Source organism: Amblyomma mixtum, chromosome 3 (genome assembly GCF_055824585.1).
Source record: "Amblyomma mixtum isolate Tamu chromosome 3, ASM5582458v1, whole genome shotgun sequence".
NCBI lineage: Eukaryota > Metazoa > Arthropoda > Arachnida > Ixodida > Ixodidae > Amblyomma > Amblyomma mixtum.
The window spans coordinates 397835717-397855925 of NC_143014.1; the positions used below are offsets into that span (position 1 = coordinate 397835717).

Consider the following 20209-nt stretch of genomic DNA (forward strand, 5'->3'; position numbering starts at 1 on the left):
GAAAGGTTAGGTTTCTGCACTGGTGTGGTAATTTAGAGGCAAGACATTCCATCCGTGGCGCACGGTTGCACTTTGCGCACTCGTGCACTGGGCTCGCCATACTGCAGCGGCGTCGAAGATCCGACCACTCTCGTTGAGCGCCGGTCCATCTCTACCTCTATTTCGGCACCTACAGAAATGCATTTCACTTGGGAAACACGAGGAGGAAATCTCAGCCGTTAACTTGAGCCACTGTGGCCGCGTGCAAGCGCGGGGGAGCGCGGCTAGCGGACCCGGCCGGTGTTTTCAGAATCGGCCGCGAGAGAGAATTCAATGGTGCCCCTACAGGCAGCGCTCATGGCGTATAGGCAGGCAAAGAGAATGGTGGGTATAAAAATTAATATGCAGAAACTAAAAATGATGTTCAAAAGCCTCGGAAGGAGCCAGCAGTTTACGATAGTCGGCGAAGTGTTGGAAGTGGTAAGGGTTGGGGCAGGTAGTGAGCGCAGACCCGGATCACGCGAGTGAAGCAACTAGGAGCCTAAAAATGGGGTGGAGCGCATATGGCAGGTTTTCTCAGATCATGAATGGCAGTTTACCAATATCCCTCAAGAGAAAAGTATACAACAGCTGCATCTTACAAGTATACAAACCGAAAACGGTGAGCTCTAATTGCACTCTGCGCACCTGTGTCATTTTGTTCCTTCTCTCTTCACCTCATTCCCTTCCCCTGCGCAGGGTAGCCAACCGGAATCCTTTCTGGTTGGCATCCCAGCCTTTCCCCTCTCTCTGTATCTGTCTATCAATCTAATACTTACGGCAGCTGTGTTTCCAAACTCTGTATTTGGTAGCAAGCGACTCCTCATCGCTGAAATCACAATATGCGATATTTCCGGTGAAAAAGAAAATATGGAACAGAAGAGTGCAAAAAAAAAAACATGGAGGTGCCGGGGATCGAACCCGGGGCCTTTCACATGCAAAGCGAACGCTCTACCACTGAGCTACACCCCCGCTTACTAAACACTTTCTGCAACTTTCTGAAACTCCTCGAAAGTAGCTCGACTGAATGCAGATGTACACACACAGAACACTTATTTAAAACTGCCCTTTTTATCGTAATGATTTTCTTTTCTTGGAGGCCAGTGCGCGCACTGTATTTCTTTTTATTTTCGCCATTTAAAGTAGTCTTTCACTCAGAGCATCTGCTTGCTGAGCACTCGGCTGCCGTGTGTCTGTATCTCTTTCTCTCGCTGTCTGTCTCTCTCTCGTAAATGAATACGCCTACTTAGGGAAGGTAGTGACCGCTGATTCGGATCATGAGAGGAAAACAACTAGAAGAATAAGAATGGGGTGGAGTGCAAATGGCAGGTTCTCTGAGATCATGAACGGCAGTTTACCAATATCCCTCAAGAGAAAAGTATACAACAACTGTATCTTACCGGCAATCACCTATGGGGCAGAAACGTGGAGGCTAACAAAGAGGGTTCATAGACTGAGGGCAACGCAGCGTGCTATAGAAAGGAAAATGATAGGTGTAATGTTAACCCACAGGAAGAGTGCAAAGCAACTGGCCTGCAACTATATGCCCTCCCAAGTTCATGATAAATGTCAGTTAATCACATTCTAGTCGAAATCACAGGAAGAAATGGGCATGGACAGGGCATTTAATGCGAAGGCAAACAATCGGTGGTCCGTAAGAGTTAACGGACTGGAATCAAAATGAAGACAAGCGCAACAGGGGTTGGCAGAAAGTCAGGTGGGCGGAAGAAATTTGATTGTTTTGGAGCATGAGGACACAGGACACAGCTAATTGGAGAGATATGGGAGAAGACTTTGTCCTACTGTGTGCGTATCTAGGCTGCTGCTGATAGCCAGTATTTAAGCTGCAAGACGGGTGTCGTTTTTCACTGTACCCGTAGACTGATTTTTTGACATAGTCAGCCAGGTCGGCCGAAAGACGCGCCGGGAGTTCTTAAAATATATAACCGGAACAGCGTCCGTCTGCTCGGTGGGCAACGAGCTTCTCTAGCTCTCTCGCTGCGATGTCGCGTCAACATGGTCGACACTAATGACAGCCAAAGTCTTTGGCGTCGCGCGCGTTCAGAAAGTCAAAGGAAAAGCCCCAGGTGTCCTGCGGTGCAGCGCCCCCCGGTGCAGCGCACATGCAACCTCGTCGTATCCGTGACCAGGCACAGATGATAGGCCTCGAACCGTTTTTAGTTGCAGCGGACGCATACGAGGCGCTTGTTTCCCATCCAGGTGTCTGTAGTGTCATGAAGTGTCATGAAGTGGAAAAACGCCAGACAATTACCGTATTCCTCACATACCACTGCACTACAACTTAAGCCGTTGCAGGGCCAACTTGCGTTTCGCCTTTTCATGGACTTCATCCCCTCCTCCATTTTTCCGTACTTGTATATCGTTGCCATCGGTGCGAACCTTTGTTAAGGTCCGACGAAAAGCGACGTGTTTAAGCAAACCAAAGCTGTCCCATGTCAGGACACGTACTAAGACCTCTAACCACCGGCGGAGTTGTTTCGTTTTTTACTTCGAATCGCCCAAGCAGCCACCTTACGCGGAATAGTGCGATATGATTGCAGTGCAACGAAACGAAAGCCAAAAGTGTCTTCGCAATTCAGTACCGGTCGGTCTTCTCGCCAGGTATCGTGCGAACCCAAATTGTGCACCGAAGCTGAAGGAATTGCTGGGCTTGGGGGCCTGTACTGCAAACCAAAAAAAAAAGTTCATGACATCGGAAAAATCACTACAGGCTTCGCGCTTTTTACTGGTCAAAAATTAAACGCCAGCAACAAAAAATGCGCCCTGCACGAAATGCGCTTTGCAGACGCCGGAAAACCTGCTGCACTACAACTCCGTTGCTTCGCGCTGCTGTCAAGAAGGAAAGGAAACGCAAACACAGAGATCTCGTTGCTTTCATTTGGGCGCCGCTCGGGGCCGGCTTCCGAGACGTGAAGCACCTCAGTGGACTCACGCGCGGCTTCGCGTCTAAATGGTCCTCCCGCGTCTTTCGCAAGTATTTGGGAAACGTGACGCTTCGCGGATTCGGCAGCCTCGAGAATTCAATACGCCGGCAATTCTTGAGGCACTGTGGCACCCACACATGAACGGCTTGCGAGGACAAAGCTATCTTTCCTCACTCGTTCCGGTCACAGGCGCGGCCTTTTGATTGCGCCGCGTCCTCACGACTGCTCCGAGTTGAGGGACGCTCTCAGTGTGTTAGTGAAATGCGGGAAGGGAAAAGCTTGCACACGAAATTCCTCACTAACAAGCTGTAATAGGTTCAAGCGGGAAAATGGAAAGACGGGAGCAATACATGACGAAAGCGCCGCAATTTTCGAAATACAGTCGCTGTGCACTTCTCAGGCCTCTATTTTGCCTAAAAAAAAAAAAGTCTGCATGGCACTCGTCGAAAAGTACGTTAACTGCGTTAGTCCCTCACAAGAGCAAACTGCGGTACTCGCCTTCTTTTCGGAGGCACCGATGCTCTTTTTCTACCACGCACACCCTTCTCTATCTTTCCGTACGCGGGACGAAACTCCCAGCAGCACGTGTATATTGAAGTCGAGTGTCTGTGACTGGTGGCGTTGACTTTTTTTGTTCTAAAGATAAATCCATCGATTAACGCTTTCAGCGATCAAGATACCAATAAGTACCAGTAAGCACGCGCAAAACAAGTCAGCTGCGCGATGGCGAAGGAAGCACAGTGCTAGTTTGAATAAAAAGAATAGCATCGTGACAGTACGAATCTTGTTGGATGGGATATATTATGATGGACGTTCTTGAAAATAAAAAACGCAGTATACTCGCTACCGATAGATTGTCCGCAAAGCACAGAGTTCTAACTTTAAACATATATAGAGTCCGCGGATGATATAGTGGAAATTGCGGGAGTAAAGAGGGGGAGCCAGTACACACAGTGCGTACAGTTTGGCTAGTTGGTTTCGAGAATTTCAAGCCATGATTTTTTAGTGCGATTAAAACAGGACGAACACATGTCCACACACGACACAGGATGTCGAAGAAGGGCGTATACGGCTCCTGCTACGCTGCTTTCCAAGGAAAGCAGCAGTTTTTTATGAGTTCCTGTGAGTGCTCAAAACATTTTCACCCAAAATTCGTTAGCATCGATGCGGATGAATACAATATGTTCATGGAAATTGGAAAAAGCACGTACAAGTGTCATTCCTGCACCCGGCGGAGGGGTTGTGACAATAGGCCTATCACCAGAAGCTCGGCAACGACCTGCGGCGACGATGTGCATTGTGCATCACTGGATGCTGACAACGACAGAAACGACCCTATATTCCCTATGCACGTACTACTGCGCAAGGTGGAAAACCTCACGGTGATGGTACTGAGGCGCGGCAAGTGGATAACCGGAAGTTGCGTGACTTTGTAATGCGCGACGCCCGCACTTCTGTTAAACTAAGGCGCGCGTCAGATTGAACTGTTGACAAAGTGTGGCGGACACAAGAATGGACATTGGCAAAAAACCAGCGAAACAGAGCCCACTGCAGAGAATTTACTTACCGTTAAGTGGGCTAAGGCTAGAGCGCGGTACGTTCCAAGAATTGCGGAGAAAACCTCCTGGAAGAAAGCAGTGTCCTCTGTAAACAGTTGAACGCCCTCGAAGAAAATGTGGGAACAAGTTCGCAAATTCACTGGTGACCGCACTCTTTTTACATTTTCGTTGTTGACAGCACCTGGTACACAAACAGCATTCATATCCAACCATTCTGGACGAAAGCATTTTTGAGCGGGAAACAGTATATGCACGCAATTTTTTTCATACAATGTAAGATTTCAGTATAACAATCAATATATCCCCAGGTCATCCGACAGCAGTCTTGATTTTTTTTTTTGCTATTAGAGTTTTTTGTGTCGTCAAAAGCGTTCCCCATTCGTTTTCTATGGCAGTCTCAACTGATCGATTGAAACACGTTAAACGAAAGGTTTTGTTACACATCAGAGCAACAGACCAATACCCTCCGTATTTCCATAATAGTATCTTATAATTTATCAATATTCAAAATTTTTAGCGAGAATGTTGGCCATGATTGGGCAAGCATTTTGCTGGTCTCAAGTTCTTCCAACTCCACACATTCCAAGAGCACAAAGCAATAGCAGAAAAACAAAAACTTCCCTCTTGGGCAGGCATGCATGAGGACTACAATCAGCTGATCACCCTGCAGTAATTAAATAGAGTATTATGCTCCGGAAAAAATACACCGCCAGGCCTAGACTATGTGCATTACGCTATGCTTGCCCATCTCTCAGAAGCTGCCGTAGAGGCACTGTTGAAATCTTCAGTAAAATATGGGTAACCTGGAAAGTACCTGAGGTATGGAAAAAAGCAGTTGTAATACCTATAGTACCTTTTCTGAAACCCAGAAACCCACCCACAAGCCTTAGCGGTTACTGACCGATAGCCCTCATCAACTGTATCGCAAAATCATTCGAAGGTGTTGTGAACATAAGACTGCCTTTCGTACTTGAATCCCGGCGAATTTTAGACATACATCAATGTGGATTTAGAAAAGTATGTTCGACCACTGATCACCTTGTCCGCCTAGAAAACACCATCCGGGAGGCGTTCATCCACAAGCAGCACTGCATCGGAAACCTTCTTCTACCTGGAAAATGCCTATGATACTACGTGGAGGTCCGGTATCCTCCGTGACGTAGCGTACGTAGGTATCCGTGGCAGGATGCTGAATTGCTCCAACGACTTCCTGGCTACCGCACATTCGAGTCCGCCTAGGAGCAACTCTCTCCCCACTTTCGCCCGAGAGAATGGCGTAACCCAGGGGTGTATTCTAAGCACGACACTCTTCATAGTAAAAAGGAATTGTTTAGCAAAAATAATCCCCGATTCCATAATGTGTTCAATTTGCGTAGATGACCTACAGACAGCATGTACTTCCTCCTGCATGTATACCTGTGAGAGACAAATACAACTGACACTAAATAAACTGGCTGGTTGGGCAGCTAGAAATGGTTTTAAGTTTTCCCCTCGAAAAATTGTAGCTGCTAAGTTATCATTGCGACGGGGCCTACAGTCCGACCCCAATGTATACCTGAACCAAACCTCCCTACCAATTAAACAAGAACGTAAATATTTTGGCGTCAGTTTTGCCAAGAAACATTTCTACCACACATAAACAACCGTAAAGAAGAAAGCTTTTAAAACTATTAATCTCCTAAAAGTGCCATCAGGTAAACGGTAGGGGTCTGATAGAGCATGCCTTTTGCAAATCTGTCACTCTCGGGTACGCTCTAAGCTAGACTACGATTACGTAGTATGGGCTCGCACCAAGCTGTACACAAGTGTACCGCCAACCAGTGAACTGGCAATTACTGTTCTTGATGGGGGGGCTTTCCGATCTACGAACCTAAAAAAAAGCAAATGATACGCCTCCTGGCCAACAGCGCCGAGGTTAACGGCGTTTTCGAAATTCTAAAAACTGATATGGATATTACTCACGCAAGGCTACACGCCTCTGAATAATTAAGGAGCCTAACAGCAATAGTTAAAAAGTTAACTACTCATTATTAGTTAACCATTCTGCTAGTTGGCACATCTTAGCTGTATTCTGATGTACTACACCGCTGACAATGCTATGGCGAAAAAATCGCTCTTCTAACTCAAAGAGCCTATTTTTCAAAATTGTGTAAAATATTAGGTGAAACACCCTATCCATTTCACAGCACCTTCACTGCTTTTGTCGGATTTCATCCTTTTTTTCTATGCAGTGCGACTGCTTTTTATGACCTCTCAGCGCTGGTGTGAATGGTTTGGTTCATCTTTATAGATTCTTTCGTATTTCATGTTCTTACAAGACAATTCACGAGCAATATTTTGTTCCTTTTTCCGCTGCCTTTACTCAGTGGTTGTGGGGCTCGGTTGCTGACCTGAAAGTCGCGGGTTGGATCCCGGCCGCTGCGGTCGAGTTTCGGTGGAGGCGAAATTCCAGAGGCCCGTGTACTGTGCGATTGTCAGTGCACGGTAAAGAACCCCAGGTGGTCGAAATAGTCTGGAGCCCTCCACTACGGCGTCCCTCATAGCCTGAGTTGCTTGAGCGAATCATCCGCTCTAGCTGCCCCCTTGGCCGTGCCCGGACGTCGACGGAGCCATCGCCTGCAAAAATTGTGGAGGGCACTTAATACTACTTATTTTATTTAGTACACGCTGCTAGCCTCATGCCGAGGCTGTTGCACTTACGTGCTTCTGAATGCGTCACTGTTTTTATTGTTTTCATTTCTTTTTATTTCTTACTTATTTTTACATTTTTTTCTTCATTTCTAATGAAACACCCACTCAATAGCATACAGTCATAAGGCAACGCACATACGTGGAAAGCGGCCGCGCGAAGCAACATAGATGAAAGAGAGACACGAGAACTGAGTACAAGCGCTGAACTACTGAATTTTTATTGAAAACAGGCCACATTATATAAAACCCAATACATCACGTGCCCAGTGACATGAGAAACCATGACGTGCAACCAGTGCCGATTCAACACTATACTTTATCACTCGAGACCACATACGAGCAAACATCTCAAGGGCGTGCCACCAAACGCGGAAGGGAGGAACAAAGTGCATAAGTACAGAATGCGTCTTTACGTCGTAGCAAAAGCAGAGTCAACATGTCAAAGCAAAAGCAGAGTCAGAACGTCGTCATAACAAAAGCATAATCAAAGAAAACTCCTCAACGAAAACGAAATAAATAAAATAAGGGGAACAACATTAACCAGTGTCAGGGGGTAAAAAAGAATTCTAAAATGCCATCGAAACCAGGAGGTCATGGGAAATCAAAAGTATGATATCGTTTAATGCCGCCATCCAGAAAGGCAATTCCTTTACTTGAGAAGGAGATTGATGGCGCACTGACGCAACATTCACCGCCTCTTGAAAGCGCTGCCGCTTTCCACGATGACTCACCAACTAGCCCACACTAAGGTATTAATCGATGCACATACTACGTTCACCTTTCTTCGCCAAGCAGCAACGCGGTTTTGTGGTCTGTGGGTTACGTTCTCGCCTCGCAGCCCTGCATTCAATTGACCGCACCTTCGGAAGAAATTTAATTTTTCTTTGATGCCACGATGACGTCGTCGGTGATTTTTGGAGCCGCTGCTGCTGGTCAAACGCCGAGGCCCGGTTTCGTTGCCAAAGAGTCGTGTAACTCTTTCGCATTAAACCATGCGCTCGCGGATGAGAAGCGTGCTCGCGAAGTCGAACTGGCGCGTAAACGCCACCTGGGACAGCTTTTCGCTGAATTCTTCGTGTTGAGCAGCACATCAAACGATGTACTTGCTTTTATTAGAAAATAGGTGCACGGAACTCGCAAGTTCATTAAACCGTTACTGTCTTGTATTTAGTTAACAGTAGTTTAGATGAACGCTAGTACTACACATTTCGAATACAATGCAGTGCTTTTTTTTTGGTAAAAGAGAATAGTTTCAAAATTTACCATTGGCGTTGTGGCCCAAACAGGGGAACTGTAATTTACGTGGGTGGAAAAAAAGGTATAGTTAATATATAGTTTTGCTCGATCTTGAAGAAAATGGCGTTGCTTATGCGACCGAAGCTTACTGCCAATCGTGGGATTTGAAACAAAACAACGGTTAACCTCAATGCCACTAGTTCCCACAAGGCACAATGGTGGCAACCGAGTTTTGTTGCCCATACCGAACAATTCTGACCAAAGGGATTCTTGAGCGGAAAACAGTTTATGAGCGCAAATTTTTCGTATAATCTAAGATTTCAGTATTACATTCAATCATCCGCAGGCGACCCGACGTCACTCTTGCGTTTTTTTTAAGCATGAAATGCTTTTAGCCCCCGTTGTCGGCAGTGTGGTGACGTCACGCCGAGACCGAGAGCCATCATCCGGGCACTGAAATCCACTCATCCGGGCACTGAAGTCCAGTCATCCGGGCACTGAAATACAGTCATCCGGGCACTGAAATACAGTCATCCGGGCACTGAAATACAGTCATCCGGGTACTGAAATCCAGTCATCCGGGCACTGAATTCCAGTCATCCGGGCACTGAAATCCACTCATCCGGGCACTGAATTCCAGTCATCCGGGCTCTGAAACGAGAACATCCGGGCACCGTACGAGACTTAACGAGATTTAACGAGACTCTCTAAGCCCTCCTACGCGACCGGCATGCAAGCGCCGGTTGGTCTCCAAACGAGACAAAAAATAACTGCTGCCAGTGCCTTCTCAATGTTTATCAAGATATCAGTGGAGCTGTGGGTTTGATAATGCACGGAATTATAATTTCCGATTTCTAATAACGCGTGCAAAAAGCACATAAATGCCACGTTACACTTCGTTGTCAAACGTGATCTCTTAGGGGCTTCGCGCATCGAAGCAAAGCCGCGCAGGCGCACAGGGGCCCGGGGGAGAAGCGCTGCGTTCAAAGGGCAAGGCATCGCGCCGAACGGGTGGTGGCGTTCCTCCCTTCCTTTACGGTGCGGTTCGGGTGTCCACCGAGATGGCAGAGAATTACTGCGCCATTTCCTTTCCTCAAAAAACCTTGCGGTCAAATGGCAAGGCATCGCGCTGAACGGGTGGTGGCGTTCCTCCCTTCCTGTACGGTGCGGTTCGGGTGTCCACCGAGATGACATTAGGCCCGTAAACATTTCATGCTTACTCTACTCTCGTTTACGGGAGAGGCAGAGATTTTTTTGCTATTAATGTTTTTACTATCGTCAAAAACGTTCCCCATTGGTTTTCAATGGCAGTCTTAACTGCTCAATGCGATCGATGGAAACGCGCTGAAAGAAATATTTTCTTACACATCAGTAGAATGGGCCACAATCTTCAATATGTCCATAACAGTATCTTCAATATTCAAAATTTTTGTCCGAGTTTACATGTGAACCAATTCTCCTGCCCCTGTCAGATCGCTCTGGCTAAGAATGTAGGCTTCTCTTTAAGTTGGCGCTGTGTTTCAGTAGATTCAAACGTACGGTCTGTTTAGGTCGCAAGTAAGAAAAAAAAACTTCAAAATCAAACGTCGAAGGTGTGGTTGTACAAAATCTTAAAGAAATGCTAATTTCGCGAAGCGCGGCATCGTTTTCTGGGCGAATTGCATTCATTTCTAATTGGGAAAGCAAACGAATGTTTTAGCTCTTGACTGCAAAATTAACTACGCCTCGTATTCTGCAGCGCGTAAACATTATTCAGTTAGGAAACTGAAGCAACACTAGCGGCCAATACAGATGCCGCAAAGTCAGAACACAAGCTCCGTATTGCCACTAGTTCGAGAGTCAAGGTCGATTCACACGACGGTCCGCTCGCCCGCAGCCCGCGTATCACGTGTTCATACGCCACTGAAAACTGGCCTGCAATCCCATGGCGTCAAGCGGATACGCGACGGACCAAAAGAGCAGACGACTCGCTGAGTGTACCACAGTTGCCAGATTATTTTAAAGTGTTTGGCAACGCTGGTCGCACTGGTTTTTCCTACCTACCCATGACTGTGCGATTGAATGGAAGAAAAACTTAACTGAACTGCAGTTCAGTTAAGAGGAACCCCTGCGGGGCGGGTGTGGCCCTTTGTCCGATTCCTCGATGTCCTGGGCCGTCTTGCTAGCCCAGTTGCCAGAGCTAGTGCATGCATCTTCGCGGGCCGCCGCTAATTCCCGCGAGGGGAGAGGCACCTGAGCTTCCTTGCTTTACCAGTCCACGGGCCGACAGCACGCCTTTCAGTGAGGCGACGCATGAACACGTGATGCGCGGGCCGCGGGCGAACGGACCGTCGTGTGAATTGGCTTTAAGGAAGAACTCTGGGGCATATTCTAGGTCTGCCTGTAATAAGCAAAGTTTCAATCATTGTTTAATGCCGAACAAGAAACACTTTTCTCCTGTTTAGGTGTTTGGTCTTTCGAAAAAAGGCCAGTAAAGGTTAGCTTTTGTTGTGCACGCATATGCAGTATTCATTTTTATTAAGTTTGACGTGCGTTGTCTTGGTCTCGACACTTGCGTCCACATGAACCTACCTCTGTGCGCGATTCCATTTTGTTCCCCAGCGCAGTAGCGCGAGCGCGGTAGCCCCTTCGGCAAACACTGGAACGAAGCGAAGGTTGTCAGCCCATTTGATTCTCGGAGCACCCGAGAGGACGCGCGGATCATTGTCGCCGCGCCGTCGTAAGTGCGGCAGACTCCTGATCCAACCCTGTGCATTCACGCGCAAGGTGCTCGCTGCCTCGTGGTTTGGTCATCGCTGCGAGACCATGTTTGCGCACCTAATTCTCGGTGAAAGAGAAGCGAATGAAATCAAACTCGTATGAAGCATGCGAACCGCGTCTTGTCGCTTGTGGAGTATATACGTATGCATGTTGCGGTCTGTATTCAAGCGCGGTGGCGCGTGCCTGATTTCGAGGAGCAGTGCAGTGCAGGCCAAAGAGCACGCGTAACAAGAGCTTTGTACCGCCACTCGTTGAGAGGGAGGTCAGGCGATGGCGACTTGTAAACGCCGATTACCGTTTCCCTTCGCGGCGACCGTGTTTCATCTCTCATCGAGAGAAGGTCGCGGGAACGGAGGGACGCCAAAATGAGCTCTTCTACGCTTGCTTCTGCGCGTTGACGCGAACCCGAAACAAAAAAAAAGCGCTTTCAGCTCGACGAGCAGTTATCCCAAGAGTGTCTCAGTAAGTTTTCGCCCCTGCGTGATGCGCTTCTTGTTTTTTTTTGTTTTCATTCCCTTTCAACGACCACAGCGCCAAGCAGTAACAGCGGGGGTAGAACCAGTGCGCAATGATTCATGTATGCCGGCCTCCAAGGGGACTTCTTCAAACTGGCCACGCCAGTTGCCCGGAGAAAGTCGGCGTCGGGGAAGACGGGCTTACGGAAGGAGCTGAATGAAATGGCGCCTATTTACTTTCCCAGTACACCGCCTTCGGAGACATTTCTGTTCCGGGAGACTCGCCAACGACTGGCGGGGTGGGCCACTGTTCCAGACCCCGCGGTCTTTATGCGTCCTGTCAAGCGGCGGTGGCGTTTTTTCCCCCCTCCTCTCTCGAGATCGGTATTTCGGAGCAGCAAAGCGCCCGCATGAGATTTCCCCGCTGAAAGCGGCCCCGCTGAGTTGATCCCAGATCGCGCCCGCAGGATTTCCCGCACTCTCCTCTGCAAGTCACGTCTCAGCGCGTATCTGCGGGAGACCGACAGCGAATAGCGGTGGCACGAGTTTGATCCTCGCAGCCGCCTCTTTGCAGCCACGCGGCAATAAATGTGATAACAGCGAATCTCGGAACGGCGTAGAGAGAGTGCCGCGATGGCTGCTCCGACACACGCAATGTTTGGTGCTGCCCTGCATGAAATATTCACGGGGAGAATTTGCATCTCGCAAACCGCTCCAAGTTACCACAGCATTTAGTGCAAATAAATCCAAACCCCGCTCAGGATGAACGCCAGCAATTGTTCATCCTCGGTCGAGTCCAGCGGGCTTCGCAGCCTTCCGTGCTGTCTTCTACGCCACGCCGTCCTTAACAGACGGACCCGCGCCGAATCACCGCTGTCAGACCCTGTTCCGTTAATCACACGAACAGACATGACTACACAAACGGCACTACTGCAGCACACACCAATGCCCCTTCACGCGTCCTTGGTGTGCTTACTCTTGGCAGCCATTTTAAGTTAATGGCTGTTTTGTGTTCCTAAGAATCTCCTGTAATGTGTAGGATACAAGGTTTTCAAAAGCAACCCTAAAATAATTTTTAAACAGCAAAACTCGAAACCGAAACCGCGAAACCGAAACCGGTGAGGTGCCTTCGTGCGGTATTGACTGTGACGTCACTGGCGTGTTCGCCGCTCTGCGAAGTTCAGAGCCGCGCTGTCGACGTGACTGGAGCGCGGAGAACAGCTTTTCTGAGACCAGCGAGTCTTTAGGAGATGACTCATTCGACGATTTCGGACTCGACGAGTCGCCTTTCAGGTATGATCCACCGTCGCGCTAGATAGCCGAGTCACACCACAGGCCGCATCACCTGCAGCCTGGAGACGGTCTGAACTCGGAGAAGTAAGTATTTGAGTCATTTCTCGTGCATGCATTTGTGACACTCGTCAGAACAAAAGTTAATGTGATGCTCCCGCTGATAGCGGTTCGTGTGGCGAGTGCCGGCCGACCCAGCCTGATGAAAGAATCTGCTGCCGGAACGTTGCCGCGGTGCACAGGGGCATGCATCACCAACAGTCCTCTCTTTGCGAAGCTTTGTCTCGACGGCGAGCTTTTGGAAGTGAATTCACGCCAGCTACAGTTCTACAATCCAACATACCTTGAGCACGCTCACTGTGGTCTGCTTCCTCTTGACGGCCGCGCTTCGTTCAGCTGGCCGCTGCAATGGGCGGTTGTACTTGAATAACGTTGGCACAGAATCTGCCTTCAAGCGCCGGTTGAACGAAGCCTTAGCGAGTCCAAAGCTCCCTCTGAGGTACACGCTGTCTTCATAGCAATCTGGCGCGAAATGTTCCGAGCACAAGCGGCAATGATTCCTCGGAGACCAATTGACACGGCGGACAGCTCTTGCCCAATTGTCGCGAAGGTTCTTATCGCTAGGAAACCTATGGTAGATCACGCCCGTTGTCACAGATGAACAGCCCCAGCACAACAGAAGTTGCCGTGACCCATCACTCTGGTGTACACATCACATCAGGCACGTTGAGATGGCGCGAAATTGCACAGGTGGTCGAAATAATTCCGGAGACATGCACTACAGCACCTCTTTCTTCCTTTCTTCTTTCACTCCTCCCTTACGTCGCGGTTCGGGCGTCCGTTACTGTGTCATTTAATTTCCTCAAAATCAGTTTTCAGTTTTCCCCTGCACTGTCAACGCCAGCGCGCGCCCTACCAGCTTGACACACCGACACGCTAGTGACGTCACAGTACAGGGTAGCCTGTAGAAGTTGCTCGATCAATGGGTGCCGCTCGCGTCGAGGAGCGCTTGTTCTTCAAAATTCGCTTGCGAAAAACCTACGCCGCTTTCAGGTGCGAAATTTTACATGAGATATCAGGCTACCGTAAAGAATACAGACTTAAAATTTCATTTTGATCGATGGACATCGAAAAATCGCCGGAGTTGCTGTTTAGGCCAGCATTCATGAATCCAGTAAAGGTCATGCATCCTGGTTAAAAGTGATTCCTGAGCAGCGGGGTCGTTCAACAATAACGCGTGTCAAGGGAAACACAACCGTCGCCTCTATTGAGACAGAGCAAAAGGCTGCAAATGCTCAGAGAAACGGCTCCTCTGAAGCAGAAAACAATACTCTAGCAAAACCCCGGGTTAAAAGTGATAAAAATAAGATACCCACAGCGTAGCTTTCGCGCGGAAACAAAAAAAGGGAGTCCTTGCCCTAATTGCAGCGCTTCATAGTAGGCAGCAGATGCACCGTCTTCTCACGCCGTTTTCCGACGAAAAAAAAATGCGCCCGTTCCCTGCTTCCCGCGTGCTTAAGTCGCCTGTTCACGCCGCCCTTTTTTGACACCGTCATAGGGTGACAAACAACTGTTCTTAATCTTCCAAAGCTTAAAAAGATCGGTTCTGCTTATCTTGTTTAAAACGATACCTGCTAATAGACGTTCTTCGCGTACCGGAGACGTATACCAGTTTAGTGGTATAACGGAGCAGAACGGTGGGTCTAAAAGTTCCGTGCAGAAAAGTTCAACGGTCTCGGAAGGGAAGAGCAGTTTATAGGTGGTAGCGAGATGCTGCATAGCACTGCGTGGTGCAGCGTAGCATAGCATTGCGCAGCATAGCATAAATTCATTGGTGACATTTTAACTTTTGCTTTGTTTACACACGTTAGATTCTTTTTACTTGTGCTTTGTTTTTTTTAAACGCATTAGCTTGAAGTATTACTACAACTTCAATCCCCTCGTGCCACATGTTCCACCTTCTGCCTATATATATATATATATGGTTTGGTTTGGTTTGGTTTGGTTTATTGGGGGTTTAACGTCCCTAAAGCGACTGAGGCTATGAGGGACGCCGTAGTGGAGGGCTCCAGAAATTTCGACCACCTGGGGTTCTTCAACGTGCACTGACATCGCACAGCACACGGGCCTCTGGAATTTCGCCTTCATGAAATTCAGCCGCCGCGGCCGGGATCGAACCCGCGTCTTTCGGGTCAGCAGCCGAGCGCCGTAACCACTGAGCCACCGCGGCGGGCCCTATACATATATATTGCCACCTAGCATTGCCAGGTGGCGCATAGCTGCTGACGACGAAGAAGTAGGGCTCGCGCCGTGTGGAGTCTGTCGCCGTGGCCTTGTCTGTCTTCGCACTTGTTATTAAAGCCCCCGTCGTCAACAAGTACGTTACAGTCTGGTGGAGGTGCTGGGTACCCGTGAGCCCATGCAAGAGACCCCTCCAGGAAGCCGTCGCGCCAGCCCTGGACCACTTGACACCCCGGTACATCGCTTCAGTCGGAGGATCCAGGGACTGCCTTCGGAGGTAGGACTAGTCGAGAGCGGCGCCATGGAGACAGCCACTCCTCCTCCTCTGCAAACTGCCGCTGCCGCGCCATCCCACTACACCTTGCAGACTCCGCGGATTCCCAAGACGCTCCGTGGGGAACTTTTTGAGGATGTGGAGGACTGGCTCCTTCATTTTGAGCACGTAGCTGCGTTTAACCAATGGGACGACGCAGCCAAACTCCGGAACGTTCACTTCAGCCTCTAGGATGGCGCTCGCACCTGGTTTGAAAACCGAGAGGACGTTTTAATCACGTGGCATGAGTTTCGTCGTCGGGTGCTGGAGGCCTACACAAGCTTGGATCGTCGTGAACGAGCTGAGCGTGCACTACAATCTCGCATCCAGCTGCCGAACGAAAGGGTCCAGATGTACGTCGAGGACATGACGCGCCTCTTCAGAAGAGCTGACCCGGCCATGCCGGAAAAAAGAAACTCCGGCATTTGATGCGTGGCGTCAAAGAGCAGCTTTTCGCAGGCCTCGTGCGCAGCCCACCATCGACCGTTGCTGCATTCCTTACAGAGGCCACAACGATGGAAAAGGTGTTGCAACAACGTTCTGCGACCTACGACCGGCCCGTGCATGCTGCTGCTGTCACCGCATCGTTTGCTACCTCCGGGAGCCACCCTGACGATCTGCGTGAACTGATTCGCACCATCCTGCGTGAAGAGGTCCTGAAATTTTGCAGCCCTTCGCAGCCAGCGCTAGGTTCGATTTCTGCTCTTGTTCGCGAGGAGGTGCAACAGGCGTTCAGGGCTCCTGCTGTCGAAACACCTCCTCTACCAGGAGACTGCCACCGCCCCACCTATGCTGAAATTGCGAGGCGCCCGGCTGCGGTTTAGCCGCCACCATTTCCGGTAACGCCTCCTGAGCCGCGGTCCTCAGTTCCACCAGTGCAGTATTTCGACGATCGCCGAGCGCCCTAGCGGAAGGCCGATGTCTGGCGCACACCTGATAACCGGCCATTCTGCTTTCACTGCGGAGAACCAGGACATCTCTGCCGTAACTGCTCTTATCGGCGCCTGGGTCTCCAGGGCTTTCGAGCCGATTCGCCCAGACCCCGGTTTGGCCATCGGCCCCCTGCCATTGAAGACTTCCTAGCGGAACAGCGAATTTCAGCCCGCACGCCGCATCAGCCGCGCTCATCGTCTCCGAGGCGCTCTTCCCCGAACCCCCACAGCCCCTCGCGAGCAGCACAGGGTCGCTCGCCCAGCCCTCGCCGGGAAAACTGAGACCAGCGACCTTCGGGGGCGAGGTCGCTGGGAGTCGCTGCGCTGAAGACCTCCCGTCGCCGCCGCTACGTTCCGACCGTGAACAGATGGCACCGTCATCCGACCTAAACAGCCCTGTTTCTTTGGACATACCTGTTCTTCTCGACGGTCACAGAGTCAGTGCATTAGTGGACACCGAGGCCGATTATTCAATTATGAGTGATAAATTGGCGACTCTTCTGAAAAAAGTGCTTACTCCATGTTCTGTGGTGCATCTTCGTACAGCCGGTGGTCATCTCGTTACCCCAAAGGGCATTTGCACGGCTCGCGTTCAGATTCACGGATCTACGTTCGTCATCAGTTGTGTAGTTCTGTGCAATTGCTCCCGCGATCTCAGTATCGGCATTGACTTTCTGCGGGAGTATGGTGCTGTTATCGACCTCCGGCAACGAATCATCACCTTTTCGACCAGTCAAGCCACCCACCTCGCCGACTCTTGCCACCGCAGTGCCGCCCTTCGTGTTTCTGCTGACAGTGTCACGTTGCCGCCACGTAGCAGTGTTTTGGTTGAAGTCACCTGCAACGACTTGCATGACGCAGAAGCAGTCGCCGAGGCTAACTGTTCACTCCTGCTTACTCAAGGCATCTGTGCCGCTCGCAGTCTACTGACGCTTCGTGGTGGCCGGTCTGCGGTCCTGGTCACTAATTTTTGTAATGAATACCGACACCTTTTTCAAGGAACCGCTATTGCTTCTGCCGAACCTGTTATCGATACTCCTGTTTGTTTTGCGTCCGCGGCAGCCGGCACTGACGAGCCCTCCCTTGAAAACGTCGACATAAACTGCCACCGGCCACAATATATATATATATATATATATATATATATATATATATATATATATATATATATATATATATATATATATATATATATATATATATATATATATATATATATATATATATATATATATATATATATATATATATATATATATATATATATATATATATATATATATATATATATATATATATGCCGCCGCGGTGGCTTAGTGGCTATGGTGCTCGGCTGCTGGCCCGAAAGACGCGGGTTCGATTCCGGCCGCGGCGGCTGAATTTCTTTGGAGGAGAAATTCGAGGCCCGTGTACTGTGCGATGTCAGTGCACGTTAAAGAACCCCAGGTGGTCGAAATTTCCGGAGCCCTCCACTACGGCGTCTCTCATAGCCTTAGTCGCTTTGGGACGTTAAACCCCATAAACCAACCAAACCAACCATATATATATATATATATATATATATATAAGAAGTTGGGGAAGTCACATTGAAAAACTTAACAGATTTATTCAACGTTTCGAAAAGCAGAAGAAAAAACAACCACTGCCTCCGGCGGCAGTGGTTGTTTTTTCTTCTGCTTTTCTAATCAATTACCTTTAAGCGACAACATATTCAGTAATATTCTAAATTGATCAACACCACAAAATAAGTAAATAAATTAGAAATTCCCTGTGCCCCTTGGTTTCTGTGGCTGTTGGCTTCTTTCACATTTATAACGAGCCCCTCATACCCCTTCCCTTGTTTGCTTAATATATATATATATATATATATATATATATATATATATATATATATATATATATTGACGTTGAGTGACGTGGCGAAGCAGAGGGGGGAGAGGAGGGTGGGAGGAGGCATAATATGCTGTGCAGGCATGATACATCTGTGGCACTGCGCTTCATAAAGATAAAATAAGTGAATGTAGCGGTAAGAGATTCACATCATTGTCTCCTAATGCGGGCTGCATATAATTGATTTTTCACTCAGAGAAATGTTTGGCTCCTCGCGAATTTTTTTTGCGGCAGCGTAAGGGCCTCGTTCTGCAGAAAAGGCGGCGTCGCCGTCGTCGTTGTTGTTGTTTTTACCGAAAAATCCGGATTGATCGTAAAGGGGGCTCTTACAAGTGGCTTCCATAGATGGCCCGACGCATCGGATCATCAACGATCGCAGCAACCGCGAGCAACGGCCCAAGCGCACTGGCTGTCGGCCGCCGTCTTCCTCCTCGCCCTCATATAAACACACAGCAGATGACGACTCATATTACTAGCGTCGCCTCTCAGGCTCCTACGCACCAGACCCATCGCTGCATCCCCTGGCCCTTGAGTTGCGAGACAGACAGGCTTCCGCCTCTAGGCCGCGCAGGCTCGTTCGTACAGCTTGGCGAAAGCGTGGCTTTATGTGTATGTCGAGAAGTCTCTCATATATGATTGTGATTGCGGAAGAGGAAACATGTGTCTGTGTCTGCTTAGGCAAGAGGAATCGATGTCGCGTCATACCCTTTAAGACGGAGCTGAAGTGCCCCCCCCCCCCCGTCCCCCATTTTTTTACACCTCTCGCCTCCACATGGCGCCGTCATTGCCACTAGGCCGGCATCGTCCGTCATGTTACGGTGTCCTTCCCCTTCTCAGCGAGGGAAAACGTTGTTCTGCTTTTCAAGAGACCTGCATGCACAACTCGCAATGATGCTGAAAATCAGCTCGTCTAGCACCCCAAAAAAGGGGTTCTGGGGGTGGTCGTGGGTTAGATTTCGTAGCGTTCGGCGCAGATCCTATCGCACGGACACGGAGAGGGAAAGACGGACAGAAAAATTAAAATTGTTTTAAACGTAGTAAATAGTGCTCAGGTGCTAATGAAATCAGACAGAAATAATTGAAAGCACTCACGGTGAACGAGAGCGAAAGCTTCTATAATTGCATTGGTATAAACATGCTATTTAGCTCCTTTACCCTTTTTTATTTACGCCTCGTATCCTCCTCTGGGTGTGCGTGCGCGTGAGGCAGGCTCTATGTTTAACGCCTCTAAATCTACAATAAATGCGCAGGAGAGCCGCTGTCCGACGCATCGGCTGCTTCCGGACTCCATCCAAGAATGCGAACACAGAAAAACAAACGTGTGCGAACCAATTAAGCAATCAACAAAAGGTGGCCTAATCAATTCTAACATATTCATTTGAAAGGCAAATCTGTGTTTCTCTCTGTAGGACAAGACCAAGTCAGAGGATTCTTGCGCACTACAAAACGCTTCTTGTTCTTGTTCGCATCAACAAAACTCTTTGGAAGACAGCAGTACGGCAAAAAAAAAAGGTTGTCTGCTGCCTCAAGGTGCTTCTGTGATTACTGCAACTGTGTGGGCCTGTTTCTCTGAATACACATTATGAACTTCTTCTTGCTTCTTTTGTGCAGTTACTTTCACTTGCAAACGAAGTGAGAAAGGAATGGGTACCCGCGAAGTTTTACCGCTGCTATACTAACGTAGATCTAGTAACTTCGTTCATATCAGCAAAGCGAGGTTGTCGATATATGACGTAACTGAAACGATGTCGCGCATAGCACGTGGTTCCACACAATAAGTGAGGGTGAAAGAATATTTCGAGTGATGTCCTCAAGCGCTGCCCGCGTTCAACAGTGCAAGAAACGATTGCGTAGGCTTTTAAAGAAACGGCGAGGCTAA

At 48.9% G+C, this 20209-nt stretch overlaps 1 protein-coding gene and 1 non-coding gene across 3 annotated transcripts in view; one reads left to right on the forward strand and one right to left on the reverse strand.

Annotated features, from left to right (window-relative positions):
- Mp (collagen XV/XVIII-type protein multiplexin) overlaps positions 1–20209 on the forward strand; it is a 264052-nt gene that overhangs the window by 104519 nt on the left and 139324 nt on the right. The window lies entirely within an intron of this gene.
- Positions 919–990, reverse strand: TRNAA-UGC (transfer RNA alanine (anticodon UGC)). Its single transcript has one exon. It is a non-coding gene; the product is annotated as a tRNA-Ala (tRNA).